Source organism: Ixodes scapularis, unplaced genomic scaffold (genome assembly GCF_016920785.2).
Source record: "Ixodes scapularis isolate PalLabHiFi unplaced genomic scaffold, ASM1692078v2 PGA_scaffold4__175_contigs__length_147842914, whole genome shotgun sequence".
NCBI classification, from domain to species: Eukaryota; Metazoa; Arthropoda; class Arachnida; order Ixodida; family Ixodidae; genus Ixodes; species Ixodes scapularis.
The window spans coordinates 116262701-116281601 of record NW_024609879.1 but is presented as its reverse complement, the minus strand read 5'-3'; positions in this window follow the sequence as shown (position 1 = coordinate 116281601).

Here is an 18901-nt window from a genome sequence, read left to right as displayed (position 1 = left end):
AGAAAATCTGTTAAATGGAACGCGCCACCTCTTCAGGCGGCCCGGCCGAGCCGACGCGACCTGGACTCACCCGCCATGTTTGTTTGGTGCTGGCGCCCCCTATAGGTCACTGGAGTCGCGAATACAGGGTGGTTTTTTAAGCTTAAAATAATTTTTTTTTTTAAAGCCATAAAAGCTAGATCAATGCGGTTTTCGCTGGTGAGTTATACGGCCAGTAGGACATTATATAGGAGGCTAATCGTAACGATCAGTCGGCTTATTAGTTCAAATTCGTTAATGAACTTTTTAATTAATAAAAATAGACATATAGTTCCAATTAGAAACTTCCTCAGCGTCATCGAAAACCACTAAATCAGTAATTTCCAGATAGACTTTGAGCGCGTGAGAATACGTAGTAGTGCACTAAAGTTAGCACTTGTGGAGCACCTACAAAGCTAGCGGTTGCGGTAAGGCGTCCGCGCAATTTTTCCGTCTCTTACCTAGCCTCAGCCTTGTACCTGCTCCAAGAGCGGTAACTTTAGTGCACTACTACGTATTCTCACGCGCTCAAAGTCTATCTGGAAATTACTGATTTAGTGGTTTTCGTTGAACGTTGAACGCTTCTCACGCGTTCAACGTTTTTCTGAAAATGACTGATTTAGTGGTTTTCGATGACGCTGAGCAAGTTTCTAATTGGAACTGCATGTCTACTTTCATTAATTAAAAAGTTCATTAACGGATTTTGTCTAATTATCAGACTGATCGCCACGATTAGCCCCCTATGCTAAGTCCCCCTGGCCGTATAACTCACCTGCGCAGACCGCATTACTAGCTTTAATGGTTTCTTTCTAAAAAATTATGTTAAGCTTAAAAAGAAACACCCTGTATATCTGTATATAATTATATTTTGAACTGGGTTATTGTGCGTAATTTCTGTACTTACGATAAAAACCCGCATAATTGTAAGCGCAACAAGTAAGGGAAAGAATTAGTGCATGCCCGCCCTAACTGTGTATCTCTGTGTGTGTCCGTCGAACAAAGAAACAGAACCACAGTTGCTCCGCTTTCGGCCTTTCGCTCGACGAATAAAAATAACTAAACTGTATTTAGTTTCACCCATCACAGTAAGTAATATATGTGCCTTTCTGAGTGCAGTCCACTGTTTCTTTTTAATTTTCTGTCATGCAGTTTTTTTTTGTTTTTTTTTACCGTGAAACGTAGCTTTCCGTTTTGTGTGTTACATCGATCTACATTTAACCACAGATAAATATAAAGTGCTTCCCAACAGTTCACTATTTCACTACTAGCTCTCAGTGTTTTCTGACCCAATTTAGATCATCTAGACTCACTCAAAATCTACGTTGGTGTTGATTGTTTTAATATCGTGTAATCGGGGGCAAACGTGTACCATATACAAAGAGAACCGAGACAACGTGGGGCCTAGCTCGACATGGTCGCGTCCTCCAGCTCCCAGTGCCTCATCATCAAATATTTTTACAATCAATCGACTCTATCAAGGAGACTCTCTTGCGTCCACCTACGACCGATTCCTTGTGACCTCTGACGACGGGTGACCCCCTGGCATACTTGCGCCATCTATGAGGCGCCCTGAAACTGCCTTAAACTGAAGCGAAGGTTTTGCGTGATTTGCGATATCAAATGTACTACGTATTCTAAGTTAGGGATCTCAAACTCACGAGTGTGGGGGCCAGATAGGCCACCCCCGAAATGTCGAGGGCCAACGTAAGGAAAAGGGGGGGGGGGGGGGGGGGGGGGGCAGTGGGCTAAGATATTTTGAAGAGAAGAGACCTCGTGCTTTATGCTTTTTGTAAACTCGCAGTTTTGACAGTGCCATTTTTAGTTTTGAGTTCTTTATAGCACTACCTCGGGCCCAGAGGTGGTGTGATAGGAACTCAAATGAAACTCCGCCGTCGACAGGTTGACATTCTTAATAGGACAAGAAAAGAAGCACACTTTCGTTCCCCCTGCTAGGTTCACTCAGTAATTAACCTGGCTCACTCGACATGTCTATATATATAAAAAAATGTTGACGACAGTTCTTGCTTTCCTGGCGATTTCTATATCAATCTGACAAAATATTTGCATGATGATGGCCCTATGTTTTGAAAACGAGAATCCCCAGCTCATAGCTTTATCTTTGGCAGTTTCTCCTGCTGATTGAGAATTCGCGGAGTCGAGACGCGCCCTTCAACGAACGCTTGCAGCCTGTTGTGCAGGTGATTAAGACAAAAAAAAAAAAAAAAAAAAAAAACTGGGAAACAAACAATAAGGCGGAACCCTTGGCCGATGAAAACAGATAAAGTACAAACTATGTACATGCGTTAAAAGAGCAGAGCGTACGTTTCGAGCGGAAAAAACAAAATCGGCGAAATGAGATCACTATGGTGCATGCCAATTCTAACGTCTGAGAAATGGGAGCGGGACTCACAGCTGGTTGCTTGCCTGCGGGCCCCGTCCCAGCGAGTCGCGTGCTGCATGCAGCCCACAGGCAGCGTGTTTGTGATCCTTCATCGACGAGGAATGGCCGTTTATAAAACTGCCGAACGTTGTTCAAGCCAAGAAAGAAAGAATTACGCGAGAAAAAGATGTGAAATATAGGGAAATGCCGAGTGTGTGTTCCACGGCTACCCGGTAGATGGCGCCAGTATGTTTTTACGGCGTTACACATTTTAAGAGGTTGTAATCCACACAGTCATAAACAGTCGCAAGTTTGTACACCAGTTTTTGAAAGACGTTTGCTATATAGAGTTACTGATCGCCTAAGAAATTGTGGGCGTGGCAACTCTAGAGCATGTAATTATTGCTCCTCGGCCAATGCGGTTGCCCTATTAGTCGATAGGAACGGCCTAGAACCAATCAGGAAGCAAGAATTAAGCGTGAACATAATACGCCACACCCCGCGTTTCTTAAATTGTCAGCAACAAAAGCAACATGCCTTGGGTTTCATTCGCGTAGTCCGCTTCTTTGTGTTTTTAAACCTCAGTGAGTGTCAATTGGGATACCCCTTGCATTGGTATTACAACTTCCCTGTCTGACCTCGGTAAGCCCCCTTCGTTGGATGTTTGGCTGACTCGTTTCCGTGAGTCGGGGAATCTCAGTACCGAAAGAGGCATCCACAAAAGCCTGTAAGGCCGACATCGGCAAGTGCTGCGGCAATGGCTGCTGCTTTGCGCCTATAAAAGGAAAAGAAAGACAAAAATAGAGCGTTACTGCAACCTTTAAGAGCAATTTCGCTGCACAAGGTAGGCGGGATAGGCGCGTTGTTTCAGAGTGCCACTGCTATATGCAGTGGGGGTACGGAACAATCACGGCTGCAGTGTTACAGCGAGTGTCCTTACTACCTACAGTTTACTTCGAGCCAATTCACCTCGTATACCTCGACATTTTTCTCTGTTGTTGGTGAGCAGGAATCCCAGGAAATTGTTGAGTTGCCAGTAAAACGCCCATTCAAGACCTTTTGACCCAGTTGTCGTGCTGCTTTGCCTCAGCTTCCTGGAAAGAAGCAAATTTTTTCAATCGTCATTTAAAAAAATCGATACCTGAAATTGGGGATATTAGAAGTTATATTCAGGGCACGCAACTTCACTGCAAACAACTTCTGCAATATTACTGCGGCATACATTCGCGCTCCAGCGGTGATAGGGCTGATAATCTGTAGCAGAATGCTTCAAAATGTAGTTGTAAACAACCCTACTGGGTGTAGCTTTGTGGAGATGGGGCTTTCATTTAATCGCGCCGCAAACACCAATTCATCATTTTATCGAGTTACTGCAGTACTATGAGTGTCGATGACTGCATATATTAACAGGAAGCAATAAACTCGGCAATCATACCATTCGGCGGTTGCCACAAGCAGGGAGCCGGCGCCAGTGCGTCAAGCTTAATTTCCCATTTATTCGCTCTAATAACGGCACCCTACAAAATCGCTATCGCTACTGCCGATAAGTAAGATCTTCACTCAACAATATTGTTTGTTGAGGTTTTCAAGCTTCTGCCGGACTTGTTTCGCAGTGTATGGCTCTTCGCCACTCCGGGGCCCGGCGCTAGACTGAGCTGCCATCGAGGCGTAGATCGCCGCATTCCTCGTGTTCGAGCGCAGCGAGACAGATTGTCTTCCCAGATCTTTATCAGGACCTCGGTGGTTGCAAGAGGCATATTTACGCGCTTTTTACCCTGTTGTGACGATTTCGGGCACTGCGATTTCGCGCTACGGTCTGCTGCCTCGGGCGTTGCCATCTTGTCGGTTCCGAGCCCAAACTGAGGTTGCCAAGCTCAGTTTAGGCTAACTATGGTTTGCGCAGATAGGTCTGCTGTCTAACTGCGGGTAGCTGCGGTTAGGCTAACCGCAGTTATGTTTAACTGCAGTTAAAACGGCCCGAGTGACTAGTGTATAAGAGCTGCGCTTTAAAACGTTTATGTCGAAAACGACCATTTCTCGTAGATACTACGCACATTTGAACTCGAAAATACCGCAAAACCTTCGCTCTAGTGAAAGGCAGTCTCAGGGCCACCTCGTAGATGGCGCAAACGTGCCAGGGGGTCCCTTAGTTGTAAGAGATCAGAAGTGTTCGGTCGTCAGCGAACGCAAAAGTGTTTTGATACAACCTATATATTGTGATGAAGGTGACGACGATGTTGGGGCGCTGGAGGCAGGAGCACACGACCATTTCGCGCTAGGCCCCGCAATGGTCTCTCGCCTCTAATTGTATAGCAGACGTTTTCCCCCCTGGCTCCCTCCCCCCCCCCCCCCCCCCTTTTTCACGATATTAAAAAAATGAACGCCGACGTTCATTTTGATTATGTGTAGACTTGCTGAATCGGGTCAGCAAATACTGACAGTAACTACTGAAGTTGTGGACTGTTGAGAACCATTTTATTTTTTATATGTGACTACCTAAATTATAGATATGGCACGTGGAACGGAAAGCTGCGTTTTAGTAAAAAAAGAAAAGGAAACGTCATAAAGAAAGAAATCACGAAAAGTGGGTCACAGTCAGAAATGCACACAAATTACCGTGGTGGTTAAACTAGGAAATACTGTTTAGTTCTCATTTGGAGAGCGAAAGCCACAGAAACGAGCAGCTGTTGCTGCTGGTTAATTTTTGAAAGACACACACACACAGCATCGCGGGTAAGTACGATTGCTTTCTCTTTCCTGCGGCGCTTGCAATTATGCACGCTTTTTCCAATAATAAAATCAGAATAAAATATCATTTGTCAAATGAACACATAAATTTATTATCGAAGCTCTTGTGGTCTTGAATCTGTGTAGGTACCTTCTCGGTATTGAAATCATGGTCGCAGTGACGACGGTTGCACAATTCACAGGGCAGCGGGGTGGCTTTTACGGGAACCAACATCTTTATTCAGCAACAACATGCACAGAAAAAAAAATTAAGTCAGATCGATCAAAATAGACAATGTGGGACGATGGGCTTAGTCTAGTCCTGCTACGAATACAAGCATCCGTACAGCTCTTACAAAAGCGCATACTTGAGACAGTTGTTTCCTGCAAACTATGTCGATTGATGAGATCTTCTTCTAAGGACCTCTGTGAACTGCAAACGACCTGCACTGATAAAAATTGACGAGCTCAGCGAGCTACGTTTGCTCAGCACTCCGCGGATTCCGGGTGCCATGTTTGTTACCGTTTTAAACCAAAGCGGAAAGGCAATCTTGGGATATTTTTTTAGAAAACAATAATGACACTACCTAGATTATTTGATTCTCAAACATAAACAAGTGAATTGGAATACTGTTATGGCACGGAGATTCAAATTTACAACCAACCTTTCACACGTCGATCATCTCTCCAGCCAATGAAAGATGTGAGCACCTTGTATGCACGGGGCAGGGCTTTGAGCGGGCTGCGACCCTCAGCTTCTGCACCTTAATTGCGCCTAAAAACACAAATATTGTTTGACAAACAAATAGTTGCGGGTATTTAAAAAAAATACATATCCCTTTAGAATTTGTTTATTGCAGTGTTTCTTTAAGAGACGTGCACTACGTGACACATATGTGAGAACGCGATATTGAGGCCGCGACTTTTAAAATCTAATTCCGAAGGGGCACGCTCAGGCACTAATTTTTACATCTTAGCTTACTGCACTAAGTGAGCACTTTCCAGCACCCTGATAAAAGCCTTCTTTTTACCTCTTAGGTTAGTGCACTTCTAATTTTTTACATCTTAGGTAAGTGCACTACGTAAGCATTCTTCACCACCACTTGATGAAAACCCCCAAATTTTAGGAGGATCCCAGAAAAAAAAAGTCTGAAGACACCTAAGCACTTTTTATGAGTTTTAATATACGAAATCATGAATATCGTTCTTCCGCTCCCTTAGTTCGTCTGCGGCGTAGTGGCGTGGACGGCCATGTTTCGCTACTGCGGAGGTTGCGGCCGACGGCTGAGCGCGCGCTGTCGTGAAGTGGCCGTGCCACGCTGAGCTCGGCCGTGCAACCTCTCCGGAGTTTGCCCGAGCGGGCTCTGCGGCCAGCGGCTCCCTCTTACCGGCAGCCGAGCCGCTGCGTACGCTGCGCCGCCGGAGAGAAAGCTTCTCTGGTGGCGTTTTTTGGAACTACGCCGCGCGAGAGCCAAGAAATGCCTCGGTCCTTGATGACGCGCGCCTGCCCATGGGAGCCTATCCACCTGATCACGACTTCACTTCGCTCCAAAGGGACAGGGGAATTTAGGTGCGGTTCGGTGCGGCTTCAAAGCTGATGACGTGTGTTCGCTCAAGGGACACTTGATGCTTTCCCATTAAAAAAACGTAGATATAGCTTGTTTCGCGCTAACATCGTTGCGTAGTGTAGAACGAAGGCAATCAACCGGCAGTTACGGTCGCCGACAGCTTAATAAACGCGGGGCGTGGCCTATGGCGTTCCTTACTTCCTGATTGGTACTTCGGATGTTACAATCCGCTAACGCCGTTATCTCATTAGGTGAGGGGTAATAACGATATGATCAGTACCCGGTACGCCCCACTTTTCTTTAGTTGTCGGTGGTTAGAGTTGCTCTAGATAATATACGTTTGGTATTATTTATAACTTTCATCTTTAAACCGGTGGGCGTAACATTTCCCTTTAGTGCTGAATATCTCAAGTGTTTTCAGTATAAATTCAGTAAATCTAAGAAGGTTGCATGATTTTCTGAATTTCAGACGAAGCGCTTTGGTAAACTATGGATTGTTCCAAGCGTTTTCCCGCTACCCAAATAATCGACGGCGAGCGCTGCCCTCCGTACTATGATCCGACTCATTATCGGCGAGCCATGGAATTTGCACCAGAACGAGGAGATATCATCGAGGTAATCTTAGGTTCTTTACATTGTGCTCATTGCCATATACTCGTCTACTTTATATTAAAGAATATCAAAGAACCACCGAGCCAAAACGTTAAGAATTTCGAGGGGAGGTGAATCTGATCATATTTCTTATGTCTGGCATCCATCTAAACACCAGAAAAGCACAACCAGAAAATAGTGTCCGGTTTTTTTTGTTTTATTTCCTCTGTCTGGGTACTACAATGGATGTCACCCACCAGACCGCCTGCGTTGTTCTTGTTGTTTTCATGTCAATTAAAGAGGGTAGGGTGAGGGAAAGGAAGGCTGTAGAGGAGGAAGCAGGCAGAACGCTAGACAGAGTGCAAGGTTTCCCCCTCTCCTCTTCAGCATTCCGTCTGTTTCCTCCTCCCCGGTCTTCTGTTCTTTCTCCCTACCTTCTTGAATTGCAGCGGGGAAAGGGTTTGACATTTTATTTTTATTTTGTGTCCGTCTATAATTTAAGATCTCAGACATCGAGAGATTTAATCTATCATAGCAGTGGTTACTTTTTTTACTGGATAGCATTGTGGGAATCACCTTGCTGCTACCCGTCTCAGAAAAGGACACAGCGCACTTGTTCAACAAGACGTCGTTTTCTAATGATCGTTATCGTACACGCCGCGATCCGAAGAGCCCCCGCGCAAACGCTAGGACAACCTGGACCAGCTCTTTTGATCCCCCCCACAGCGTATACAGAAATACAATGCATAAATTGACTACCTGCAACTTTAAGTAAAGCGTCAACCCTCTACTTTGATCGTCTTGGTCATAGGTTTTTAGAATGTTAGCACTCCGTGCTATGCCTTCGATAGTGTCTTGAGTAAGTTTTAGCTAGGAAACAAAACAGCCTTCGCTTCAAGGAGCCATGTTCTTTACTGTTTATTTTTATCTATATCACTACGCGAAGAATGTTCACCAGTTTAGCTGGTGCCAATGACGCACGGTGCGAAATATTATTTACACGTATTCGGGGAAACTCTAAGACCTTCGTATAAAAAGTTCATTAACACCTACGTCAGGGTGGCCATAACACATAAACGATTACGTGGTTGATACCTCGTCATGCGTAAATAATAAGCGCGCAGCAAGTGTTTATGTGAACTGTATTACGAGCAGGTTTGCATCACAGACAGCCGAGCAGCGAGATGTATTTGGGCATTCATAAAGCCTTCTCGATGTCACTGCTACTTAAAGGCATTAGACACAAGAAAGGCGTCGCCAAAACCAACAGTTGGATTATTTTCTCATTGTACATTCATCCTTGAGCCTAAACAGGCGTTTCGGTGTTTGTCTTTTCGATCGTTATTAACTCTGCTCATTTAACCTAAAGCACCGAAAAAAAAGGTATTTTTAAACGGCCCCTATTGATATATTGGGTCAACTATTAAAGCAAATGAATGCTAGAAAGCAAGAAAAAAAAGGAGATAAAAAACGCTGCACGTTAGAGGAGAAGGACTGACTGAGAGTAAAGGGTAGGCCTATGCTTTCAAAGCAGTGTAGAGTCTACTAGCCGATATGGCCCCAATAAAAAAATGCTACAAGCAGAAAGCCTAGGCTCGGTGCCCAAAGGTACATAATAACCATTCGCTTTCATCTCTCTCGCAACGCAACAACAACTACGCGGAATTGTTTCTTGGTTGCTATCTTGCCAGCTAATCCTATAAAACTTTAAAAAATGCACCGTTACATTGCGTTTTAGTCTTCGTGTATCGACTTGAATGTATCTTGCTCTTAGAATGCGTTCTCACTTGCGATTAAGCCTAGTGTAGAAATGCCGCCTATTATCCTCGTACAATCATGAAGAGAAACAAAACAAAGAACAAAAAAAATGTCCGCGAGAAAGAAGAAGACATTGAAACTTTTTATTCGGCGACCTCAGTTCACGTCTTCAGTCTCCCAAACCCTTTCGATACCACTGAGGACGACCCATTGTGTTCTCTTGATATTCAGCTTGATGAACCTTCTCGACCTTCGTTACAGTAAACCACATCTTGTATTCTCTACGTAGGTGAGTTACCCAAGAAGTGGAACGCACCTGATGCAGCAATTGATACAGCTGATTGTGAACGGAGGTCGGTCAGCGGAGACCTACGCCAAGTTCAGGGAGGGGACACCCACTCTTGAGCTCAACGAACCATCAGCGAGAGTTGCTTCTCCGAGACTCCTGAGAACTCATCTTCCGATGAATAGAATACGATTCAGCGAGGACGCGAGATACGTGTACGTAGCCAGAAACCCCTGTGACGTCTGCGTGTCCAGCTTTATGCTCCTGAGGGAATTCCCAGTTTTCCAATTCGAAGACGGAAAATTTGACGACTTTTTGGGCGTGTTCTTTCGAGGACAGTTTGGATTTGGTGATTACTTTGACCACGTACTCTCGGGCTATGCACACAAAACATTTCCGAACGTTTTTTTTGTTACATATGAACAGATTCTAAAGAACAAGGCAGACACCATTTTTAATTTAGCCTATTTTTTGGGAGGCGATTACGGTGCAATGATGCGGGACAACAAGTTTGTCTTTGAGCAGGTCATGGAGAAGAGTGAATTTTCTTTTATGAAACGTTTGATTCCAAGTACGCTGGAGGGTGTATTGAAAGCGTATCCAGAAGAGTGGAGAAGATTAAACGCACATCCAAACGTCAAAGCGAAAAGCGCGTGCGACGCCACACCAATGGCAAACATTGTGCGCACAGGTGGTGTCGGTGGCTGGAAATCCTACTTTTCAATTGAGGGCTTTGAAAAAATGCGGGTAATGATTAATAAGAAGTTTGGGGGAACCAATATTATGAATCTTTGGCAATCTGACTAATACTTCATGAACATAATTGGGTCTTAACTATCTTCGTGCATAATTAAACGTTGCGATTTTTTTTAGCAGAGTCCTAAAAAGCTTTTAGTTTTGGTTTCTAAGCTTACTGACAGACCAAAAAGCCTAGAGCGTGACTTATTACATTGACGCTTTCTGCTGCGGGATTTGTTCGTTGGGCGTTCTCATTGGCTAAGACGCAGACACACTGTTCACGAACAAGCCAGCGCCTGCCCACACCGGGTGTGGGCAATGCGCATGTGCAGAAACTAGGTTCCCGTGAGCGAAGTTTTTACGCATGCGCAGTGACGACAGCAGCGCCACCGCAGATGCGTAAAGTCAGAGAGTTGAGTTAGTGCATACCGCTATCTCATTGGCGGCATAGCGATAACAAAATGGTCCTGACTGGCCAAGCCTTGCTTTTCTTTGGCTGCCAGTGACTATGTGGAGCCGAAGTTCGTCTACGTCATGCGCAGGGGTTGCTGTGACGTCAAAATGCCGAGCTCTGATTGGAAAGATAGTGGGTAGACCTCAGGGCAGTTAGTATTGAGGCCGACCCACTATCTTTTCTGTCAGAGCGAATCAGAGTTTGACGTTCTTACGTAACAGCAAACCCTGCGCATGAAGCAGACGAACTTGCATTGACTATGGTTAACAGCAAAAAGTAACATTTACAATATTCTAGAAGGCCGAGTCTTGGTCTTTATTGCCGATGGTCTGCTTCGAGTGCACATTTCGATATATTTTGATTACGCAGCCAACTAGCTCAAATAAAACAGGTCAGTTTATTAATGTGAGCAGCGTGGAGCAATTATAACAATTTTTGGTGAAGGAGTAGTGCTTTGTTCTATGGTTAGTTTGCTAAATATATAAACTTCTATTGCAAGGAAGGAGCCTTTGTCTATTATACATTTTGTCAAAGAAATACATTACTGACTGATTACTCCTGAGGTTTTTCTAACGATTTATTTCTGCCGGCTGCTGAGATGCATCGAGAGAGTGTAACATTGGTTTTCTCATACAGAACCCGAAATTTATGCGGTGATTTTCCATGGACATATAGGTTGCTGTACCAAGAGGATGAGTTGAGCAGTACTTGGTACACAAAAGGCTTAAAGGAGCCCTGCAAGGACTTTTTTACTGGTTTTTAATTTGCACCGAACCTGAGCGCACTGAACGTAGTAACTTAAAGAAAAATTTCTTTTTTCGAATTTCTTTTATTTTAAGTTATTGCGAAATTAAATTTACAAAAAACAGCAAAAAAAAAAAAAAAAACCTCCTTCCTGACGTTCTCGGTCGCTTCAGTGGCCGTGAACTAGAGGAGGGGTAGTGAGGTCAGCGAGCGCTCACGGTTGCCGCACTCCGTGTCGACGGCTGAAGATTGCGCCACTAAAGCCTGTTCTTTTTTAGCATGACGCTTCATTGGCCACAAACGACACCAAACACGGGGTAAAGATGAATCAGAACGGAAGCCACTTCGCGCTGCCATGTCGCGAAACCTGCTCGCCGAGGCAGCCGAAGGCCTTCGAAGCGCTCGGAACCGGTTGGATCCTCGACCGCAGCGCCGCCGCGTACATCCGGGACCTTTTTTACGCTCGCCACTCGTCGGTGCCCGATTCCACTACCCCTCTCTAGTATGCGCCTCCTATTCCACCGCCTGGTGGCGGGTACGCGTCGACGCGTCATTTCTTGTTTCCTAACTTTATAAACTGCATTTGTTTTATTCCGACCTAAAATACTGAAGAAAAACTACTTTCATAAATAATTGAAACGGTCCGCTCCACTTATATATTGTATTTCGACAAAAAAAAAAAAAAAAAACGCCTTTAGCTGCTTTGACCAGTAGCAAGGCCAGGACCAAAAACGTCACATATCGCGTGCTTTCCGAAACCGCAAAAAAGGTAGATGATTAAATAGGATTGCAAGGCACCTTTAATAAAAAAATGGCGCACATTTGAGCGACAAAACTACCGAGCGGGACACAAAAAAATTTGCACGACAGCTGATATTACTATTATCAAAAAGGAAGAACCATATAAAAATAAACGCGCGTTTTAAGACCGAAGCGTAAATGGCAGAAAACAGAAGCAAGTTTCTAAAAAAGACAGAAGCATTTTGTTTGCAACAAAGTAAAGCAATGATTTTGGACGAGCTTACCTGCCAAGCTGCCATCTACCTATCACTTTTGCAGCGCGTTCAACTTTTGTTTTCTAATCTCCTCTTTTCTTCTTTTCTAATGACATAATTTTACAAGTTAGCGCTTGAGGGAAAGCCCGTGCTGCAGATCCCAGAGCTCCTGGGTTAAATTTTCTCCCCTGTTGTTTGGATCCGGATGAGCTTCGTACCGGCGTGCTGTTGTGTATCACTACCACGTGATACACGTTGAAGACCCCAGGATAGCAGTCGGACTTCACCAGCAATGTTTCTCATTCACAGCTACTAACAGTGTCACCATATACGAAACTGGCAGAGAAAGGCCACGTTGTCAAAGTCGTCACTTTTTTTGCGTGGCGTATGTCTGTTCCTTTCCGTCCTTGTTTAGTGGTGCGCAGTCATTTTTATACCAAGGGGTTGATTCACAGTGCACGTGTGGCGTTCCAAAATACAGATTCTAAGGCAAACAATTTCTGCCCAGTATTGACGTGGTGACAAAGCCGGTTTTGTGCTTCTGTTATTTACGTCTTCGGCAAAATATCGGAGCGACAGTGTATTACTGACGGCGCTGAATAGGTGATATTGATGGCACCCCAGTAAAGCAATCGTGTTTTCTGACCTCATAAAACGTTTGGCTGCAAAATATTTTTGTTTCCTTACATGTGTTTTAAGCCTAAGAGGACCGTGATGACTACTTGAGCCCACCACCTTGTCTATAGCATTGGTATTGGGTGGCTACTTGCCCCACCTAGCTGACAACAGTCACACCTCCCTAACCCCTTTTATCTTATGTATATTTATTTCTCTTTAAGCTGTTAACTGCCTCAGTTTTATACTTTTTCCTATACATTTTCCACCACCCTCTGGCCCCCTTTCTGGGGATTGTAATATATATTTTTTTCAATCTACCATCATTGACTGTGAATTCCTGCTAAATCACCTGCACTTTCTTTGAAGTTTGAACTAAGTACCATGCATTCTATTATTATGTTTTAATATTGCAGTCTCAGTTTGCATATAGCACAAAACCTGTTCGTTTTTCTTTCTCGCTATTTTAGCTTGAAATTGCAAATAGTACCTCTGTCATTAAAAAATAACATAACTTTATCATTTATGTTCTTGTAGTACATGTTTAAAGTTGAGCGATAGGTCTGTGTATGTTCTGAACAATGCTCCTAGGCAAAAACATTCAAAATATTTGTCTGTTTGTTATTTATTCAGACACAATGTCTAGGGTCGCAGCACAGGTAGATTTCTTCTGCCTGACGAGGCCCTGTTACTCGTTCAACCAGACAGTAGAATCACTGAGACGAATACAACTTGTCAAAGTGGCAATTCCGGTCTGCTGTGTTTCATGAAAGATTGTTTTATTGGTTCCAGAGTTTCTCCATTGGCGTAGTCAAGTCCATGGTGCATTGATGATGGCAGACACTTTCTAGAGTTACACGTCTCAAAACCCTCCCCTCTTTTGTTTGAAGTGCATGAAGTACGTGGGTATTCCATGACAAGCGGATAGGTATTACATGATACGGCTGTAATAAATGAAACGAAGTCGAATTGAAAGGCCACGGATGTGTATATCACCGCACAATTTAAGCTAGCTGCCGCGAAGGTCCGAGCAGACGCGCCGAGCGAGGACACACGCACTCAAATACATTGGCAACGAGACACTTTTTTTCTATTTGTTTTTCCTCAGTTGCGCCGTCCGGCTGGCGCAGAGACGCTGTCGGCATTTTTTTTTTGGTTTTGTGTGTGTGTTTATACAGCCTAGAACTTGGTCTGCCTCACAGGGGCGACGAGTCTCCCAGCTGTAGATGAGAAATTTAGCCAGTGCGGTACAACCGCTAGCCTGGGGTCTTTAACGTGCACCAGGCAGTACACGACCGCACGCCGGTACGATGCTCATCCAGATCGAAACGGGCAGGGGTGGGGCTCGAACCCAGGATCCCTGGGGTCGGCATTTGGTCCTCAAGTGCGTGCCAATAGAACATTATAGTGTTGATAGCGCTGCAGCATTACCCTCAATTAGCGGCGAGATGTTTTGGTGGCGCCCTCTTATAGTTGCCTCTCGTAACGTGAATACCTTGCGAACAACAAGTTTAATGGTGCTTATAATGAGCATGGTGGAAGGTTTAAATTATAGCGCTCTGAAACCAGCACTGCCAACACCGCCAAAGTTTTTTTCATTCCTCTTAATTCCGTCTATCAGAAATCCTTTGTTGACGTCATAGTTAGAATCCGGCCAATCGTGGAAGGCCAATCACAGCGACGCTATTGATCGCGCACGTCGCCAATACTCCGCCTCATCCTAAAATGAACTAAGCACCAAAGCTACGGGCCGGCAGGTCCAATCAGAAGCTAGATAGAGACCACGTACTATGTTGACCTGTTGTGTGTGTCAATGCGCCGGAACGTTTTCTTCTGCTATTCGAAATTGGTATACTCCGCCCACCCTTCTTCCTCCCTTCCTTCAGCGCTCTTCCTTCAGCGCGACCTCGCTGGCTTCCGCAGTGCTTTTATTGCGCGTGCCTGCGCGTTCATACTTGTTGTGTTAGCAAGGGCAGAAAGCTCGCGCTGAGGGCAAAGCTTCTAGTCTCAGCTTAAAGTTGCCCTGCAACGAGTTTTCGAACGGGTATTAATTTGCGCCAAACCTGAGCGCACTGAACGTAGTGATTTCGTGAAACGTTTTTTTTTTTCTCAAAATTGGCTTTATTTTAAAAGTTATAGGCCAATTAAAATTACGAAAAACGAGCAAAAACTAGCCTAATTCATGACGTCCCTGGCCCTGGCTTGAGTGGCCAATCTACCATTGGCCTCTCAAGCCAAGCGAAGCGGCTGGTTAATCGGCTGCGGCTTACGCTGATGGCAGCTTCACATGCAGCCACATGCGCGTCTACGGCTCGTTGCTTGCTTCAGCCCTGCACCGCACTTGCTGGCATAACCTTACGGGGTCTATCAGAGTTGGAGCTCCAACTCCTCGATGCAAGTCGGGTGCTGGGTCTAGTGCCGTCCAAGGACACTCCTCGTGAGCGTCCAGAGCGCGCTGGCGAAGCCTCTCGGCCCCAACTCGACGACGTTCAAGTTCCTGGCAAGTACGAGCGCGTCTCCTGCTGTCTCGCAAGGAGACAGATTTGTACTTTCGCTTCTTGCAAAATGTGCCGCCGGCGTCGTGCGTCGTCTTCTAGAATATGCGAGTAGGGCCTCCGAGATCCCGAAGTGAGCGCGCTTCAGAATCATGCGCGGGGGCGCCTGCGTCGCCTCTTCCACCGAACGGTAGCGGTAATATCGCCGGGTCATCGCGCGTTGTTTCTTGTTTCCGTACTTTCTCAACTTCATTTGCTTCTTTTCACCTCTAAAATACTGAACAACAAATACTTTCATAAATTATTGAAACGGTTCGTGCCAGTTATATTTTGTATTTCGAAAAAAAAAAAGAAAAAAAAGAAGCTTTTAGCAGCTTTGATTAGTCCTAAGGCAGGAGCCAGGGGGGTAAAGGTGGTGAGGAGGAGTGGCAAATCCTGTGCGCCGACATCTGAAGTCCCGAGTGAAAGATCGCGAAAGAGCGCGACAGAACACGAGAGAAAGAAAGCAACGTTGCCAGCTGAAGGACGACAGTCGCAATGGTAATCGCGAAGACTGAACACACTCAGCAATATAAACAGTGATAATTTAACGGGGTATACTAAACTTTGAGCTATTCTAACGCTTATAAAATTAATATACTCATTACGCTGCATTAAAGTGACCATGAAACGATTTTAAAATCAAAGTTCATCCACCGCACGTCGTAAAAGATGTGGAAAGAAAACCAAACACAAATATAGAGAGCCAAAAAAATATTTTGCTATAGAACTTTTACAAGAAAAGCGGACTCTTTCATACCTTTTCTTTTTTCCGAAAGCTCTCTGCTTTTTCACTGCGATAAATTAGCGGTACCACGGCACGTCAACCAAATCCCCATCGTCTATTGAATCAGAGCCTACCTCACCAGCACCGCAATCATAAACAATAAATAGCCGGGAAATGTTTCTTAAAAGATTTGTTAAAGAATATTCTGATTCACATACTGTTGAATCATTAGCAATGTGACGGAAATTTCCGAATTATATAACGCTCGGAGGTATGCGCCATCTATCGTGTGGTAAACGAAGCAAGAGAAAGATCAGACTGCGCCTGCGCATAGCCGCCTGTCTGCTGAAAAACATGGCGTCGGGGGTGATGATCGACGTGGTCGGCGTGATAAAAACTTATTGTTCCGCGTAGAACGTTATCCTTGAATAAATTCTCGTCACGTGTCGCGATGATAACCCAGCACGTCCTAGAAGGCAAGATCCATCTACTTGAGCGGCGAGGTTGTGGCGGCACTCTCAAGACAGCAGAAACGCTCGTGCCGTCGTCTTTGTTTACTGTGACTACAGTGGTGCTTTCTTAGCATTTATGTTCTTGAACATCGTCCGGATTTATTATTTTGCGCATTCCATGGGTGTGCTCAAGCTCAACGCATGACTGGTGCGTGCTGTATTAAAAGACGTGTATGAAGGATGTGAATTTTGACGTGTTTTCATCAACCGAGAAAAGTTATTACTGTTAGCCTTTCTTGGCGATCGCAACGTCTATGGGATGGTGAAACCATATTTCTACGTTGCTACATCTTCGCTAAGATTACATCGTCTTTTGAAATTGTAGAAAAGGCGTGTGGCGAGATTTGTACTATCGTTAAGTGTGGCAAGATTTGTACTATCGTTAAAGTCGTGTTTTAAAGTCGTGATCGTTCAAGATGGCGTACTGCATCTTTTGCTTTTCTTTTTTCCTACACTCTGCCCTGCGAGCCTATCCTGACAAAATAAAATTTAATAAGACTTTAGCCCGTAGAAAACTTGGTGCATTTTCTGCTACACCAGTGAGTGACAGCTCATCCCCCTTGTTTTTTTTTTTTTTTAGCGATACCTCAAGAACGGTTGACTACTGCGGAGAAGCCGCTGTTGTGCTGACGACCTGCTCCGCTTCGTACCGGCGTATGGGACTAGTCCCATGCTGTCGCTATAGCGCAACATATCTAATAGAATTTCGCTGAGCTGCAATGTGTTCATGGCTATCGTGGCGATGAGAGGCGCCGATTCAGAAAATATGTCGGGGGCATCGGCGCCATCAGCGCAGTAAAACTCTGTGGTAAAACCTTTCGCCACGCCCCCAGCTCGCCGTTAACGCTTCCATTCTCCTACTGCCGAGAGAACTTCCGGTTCCGGTGACATAACACGTCACGACCGTCAAACTTCCGCCGCAGCTTGTTTTACGGTGGGATGGAGAGGAGGAAAAGTTCATATTTCAATAATTTTTAGTGTAGAAGTTAATAAAGTGAAACGAAAAGGGATACCTGTTCGGCGTTCAGTGAACATTGAAGGTTTAATGTAAAAGTTATTTGGGCAAAAATAAAAAGGCCATTTCATGGTCCCTTTAACTTACCTTCTGTCGAAATCTCGGGAATCTGATGGCTACGTGGTTTCGCTTTCCCGGGGCGCACCTATCAAAACCATGGCGCTTAGTTACTTTTCTGGTTTAGTTTTGCGTTGACGCGATGCCGTACACCTGCGCGCTATGCAAAAGGAAAGCCTCAAAAGGTACGCGAATATCTTTCCACCGGTAAGTACGTGGATTGTGGAAGTTCATGAAACTGCCCTAATGATAATTATATTCGTGAAATCGAAGGCAGTTGGTAACCATCTGTAGGACTCCAAAAGTCAGTCTCCATGCTCCGCCGCTAGCGGCAGCCCGAATGCATGGGGAAAATGGCAGACCTTTTCCTCTAGAGTTGGTATATATGAACTCTATGACAGGAGTTGACCAAGACCAACGACGTCGCGAATTCGTCGCATGCCGCGCGCGTTCCACACTACGGTGCGTCCCCGTAGGAGAAGGAGGTTTTCGCATCGTCCGGTTACAATATGACGCACTGAAATGTAGTGACTCTCTCTGTGCCTTTCGGTTGCCCGAATCAGAAGTTATGTGGAAACCGCAAAAAAGGTAGACACTCAAATAGGGTTACAGGGCCCCTTTGAGGGGGACAAGAGTATAGCTCCTGGCATATTACAGGTGCGTTTTTCAACACTGTATTTACGCGACACTCCGAGCGAAGGCATTGTACATCACCGTAGGACTCTCAACGCAAAGCTTGCAGCAGACATTAAGCTCAACCTTGCGCGTTTGAATTCTGAAAGGAGCCTTCTTCAAAAGCGTTTGTAAAAAACCAGGCGAAGACACTGCACGATCAGCACCGCTGGCCATTTGAGATATGAAGAGGTCTGCGTAGGAAACACGCGACATCGTCAATTGTGCACGCACAGCCAACACGCTCTAGAACTTCCAATACCCGTTTCCCTCCGCGTGACGTCAGCGCACCCAGTTCGTCGTTCGTCAGTCGTCGGTGGCGTCACCATGCTAGTTTGAGTTGGCTAGGTGTCGGGCTCGGTAGAAAAAGCCGTATTGCAAACGAACACTACGGCAGTGGTGATATCTTCTCTTATCTGTGTTTGTGAAGGCCGTTCTTTTAAGCTCAAGATTCGGTACGAGATCGCCGATGGAAGAAAGACAAAATGGTGAAACGGAACTCTTCCTCCG